This window comes from Rhipicephalus microplus, unplaced genomic scaffold (assembly GCF_043290135.1).
Source record: "Rhipicephalus microplus isolate Deutch F79 unplaced genomic scaffold, USDA_Rmic scaffold_332, whole genome shotgun sequence".
In the NCBI taxonomy this organism is placed as follows: domain Eukaryota; kingdom Metazoa; phylum Arthropoda; class Arachnida; order Ixodida; family Ixodidae; genus Rhipicephalus; species Rhipicephalus microplus.
The window spans coordinates 125,001-128,286 of record NW_027464900.1 but is presented as its reverse complement, the minus strand read 5'-3'; the positions used below and the strand labels follow the sequence as shown (position 1 = coordinate 128,286).

The 3,286-nt window shown below is 56.8% G+C and overlaps 1 non-coding gene across 1 annotated transcript; it reads left to right on the top strand.

The window, feature by feature from the left end:
- Positions 1–307: 307 nt before the first annotated feature.
- On the top strand, positions 308–2,122 carry LOC142793791 (small subunit ribosomal RNA). Its single transcript, XR_012891823.1, has one exon. It is a non-coding gene; the product is annotated as a small subunit ribosomal RNA (ribosomal RNA).
- Positions 2,123–3,286: the final 1,164 nt, after the last annotated feature.

Genomic DNA, 3,286 nt, shown 5'->3' with positions numbered 1-3,286 from the left:
GACCCGTCGTCTGGCGGCTTTGCAGTCTCGGCTCCGTTGCTAGTTCCGGCCGGTCCACCGACAGTGCAGCGGGCTTGGGCAACCCGCACGGCGCGACCGAGTCGATGCAACGAAAAAGAGCGAGCATGAACGTGCTTCTTGCCGCACGGCTCCCACTCGTCTTTCGGGAAGGTTGTGCCGTAGCGAGCTCGAACGCCGTCATCTCGGAGTGCAAAATAAGCGTGTTGGGGCGCCTGAAGGTGGCCTCCGCCGCACACAGACTGCGTCCGGCCCGCCGAAGGCGAGGACGGACGCGCAGTCGAACGATTACCTGGTTGATCCTGCCAGTAATCATATGCTTGTCTCAAAGATTAAGCCATGCATGTCTAAGTACATGCCGAAATAAGGCGAAACCGCGAATGGCTCATTAAATCAGTTATGGTTCCTTAGATCGTTTCTTCCTACTTGGATAACTGTGGCAATTCTAGAGCTAATACATGCAGTGAGCCTGGAGCCCTTTGGGTAACGGGTGCTTTTATTAGACCAAGATCGATCGGGTTTCGGCCCGTATTGTGTGGTGACTCTGGATAACTTTGTGCTGATCGCATGGCCACGAGCCGGCGACGTTTCTTTCAAGTGTCTGCCTTATCAACTTTCGATGGTAGGTTACTTGCTTACCATGGTTGTTACGGGTAACGGAGAATCAGGGTTCGATTCCGGAGAGGGAGCCTGAGAAACGGCTACCACATCCAAGGAAGGCAGCAGGCGCGCAAATTACCCACTCCCGGCACGGGGAGGTAGTGACGAAAAATAACAATACGGGACTCTTTTGAGGCCCCGTAATTGAAATGAGTACACTCTAAATCCTTTAACGAGGATCAATTGGAGGGCAAGTCTGGTGCCAGCAGCCGCGGTAATTCCAGCTCCAATAGCGTATACTAAAGCTGCTGCGGTTAAAAAGCTCGTAGTTGGATCTCAGTTCCAGACGAGTAGTGCATCTACCCGATGCGACGGCTCGGACTGAACATCATGCCGGTTCTTTCTTGGTGCACTTCATTGTGTGCCTCGAGATGGCCGGTGCTTTTACTTTGAAAAAATTAGAGTGCTCAACGCAGGCGAGTCGCCTGAATAAACTTGCATGGAATAATAGAACAAGACCTCGTTTCTGTTCTGTTGGTTTTTGGAATACGAGGTAATGATTAAGAGGGACGGACGGGGGCATTCGTATTGCGGCGCTAGAGGTGAAATTCTTGGACCGTCGCAAGACGAACTACTGCGAAAGCATTTGCCAAGAATGTTTTCATTGATCAAGAACGAAAGTCAGAGGTTCGAAGGCGATCAGATACCGCCCTAGTTCTGACCATAAACGATGCCAACCAGCGATCCGCCTGAGTTACTCAAATGACTCGGCGGGCAGCTTCCGGGAAACCAAAGTATTTGGGTTCCGGGGGAAGTATGGTTGCAAAGCTGAAACTTAAAGGAATTGACGGAAGGGCACCACCAGGAGTGGAGCCTGCGGCTTAATTTGACTCAACACGGGAAAACTTACCCGGCCCGGACACTGGGAGGATTGACAGATTGAGAGCTCTTTCTTGATTCGGTGGATGGTGGTGCATGGCCGTTCTTAGTTGGTGGAGCGATTTGTCTGGTTAATTCCGATAACGAACGAGACTCTAGCCTATTAAATAGGTGCGGGGTTCCCAGCACCTTACAACCTTCTTAGAGGGACAAGCGGCTCCTAGCCGCACGAAACAGAGCAATAACAGGTCTGTGATGCCCTTAGATGTCCGGGGCCGCACGCGCGCTACACTGAAGGAAGCAGCGTGTCTTTATCCCTGTCTGAAAAGACTGGGTAACCCGTGGAACTTCTTTCGTGATTGGGATAGGGGCTTGCAATTGTTCCCCTTGAACGAGGAATTCCCAGTAAGCGCGAGTCATAAGCTCGCGTTGATTACGTCCCTGCCCTTTGTACACACCGCCCGTCGCTACTACCGATTGAATGATTTAGTGAGGTCTTCGGACCGATGTCCGGCGCGGCCTTTCGGTTGCGCCGGTCTGTTGGAAAGATGACCAAACTTGATCATTTAGAGGAAGTAAAAGTCGTAACAAGGTTTCCGTAGGTGAACCTGCGGAAGGATCATTAACGGATTGTGAAGGGTGAGCGCCTCAGCTGCGTCTGCGCCCGACACTTTCTGCCGCTGACCCCGTTTGGACGCGGGGTCGGCTTTTCCCCACGGGGCTGCCTGAATGTGGAGCGGCACCCCGTGACAAATTGTTGCGCCCAGCGGACGCCAACACCGCGACCTTGGACGGTCGGCCAGGTGGCGGACGCGGGTACAAACGGCGCAACGCACTCATAGGTCGGCTTTCGACCCGCCACAGCACCGTGGCTCGAAGCGCTCGAAATGCGCGACCCGACCGCTGCGGGACCGCCTAGTACTGTAAACAGGAGCGGCGGAGCGCGAACGGCGAGTCGTGGTTACGTCGGTAGAAGGCGAGGCTGCGCGTTCCCGAAACGCCAGCCGAGTGCCCTCCCGACCGTTCGAGCGTGCAAGAACGAGACCCGACAATCGCGCGGCGACTGCCAAGTACGAGAGGAACGGCACAAGCGTCGGCGGTCGGTCAAGGAACTGGCGATGTGACGGGTCCGCTGTGCACCAGTGCATACCGTCCCGCCGTCCGCGGCAAGCGCCTCCGCGTCCTCGGGTGACGGAGGCTGCCGGTCGGTTCTTGCAGGCGAGGGATCTCGCTGGCACCGGTTCGCGTTGACGCGCGGCCGGTCATGGCACGGCGATGCGACGGCCGAGGTGCGCAGTACTCGATGGAGGAACCGCACGCTCCGATGACCGTCCCGCCCTCCGCGGCGTATGCGTACCGACCGTAATGGTTGCAGCAGCGCCGGCCGGCTTTTGAATTCGCCACACGAAACACGGTGCGAGATCGCGGTTAGGGGAGCGTCGACGTTGCCAGGCGTTTTGCTTGCTGCCGAGGGAAAGGCGGCACGGCCACGTCGCGCTCGTCGCGATTAGCGGGTCTGCGCGCTTTGGGAAGGTGCCGCAACGACTTGCCGAAAGAGGAAGCACGGAAGAACGAGGGACTTGGACGTCCCGACAATTGAACGCACTTGCGGCCAGGCCCTTGCTGGCTTCGTTCTTCCGCCTCGAGTAGGCTCGTACGCGGCTCCGGCGCCGAAAGTGGTCCTTGGCACCGACTTCGGTGGACGTGGGAAGTGCCGCGCAAGTACGGCGCGCCTGGCTCCACCTGTTGGCTAAAGTAGGCAGCCGGATCGGCATTTTGGTGTGCGGTG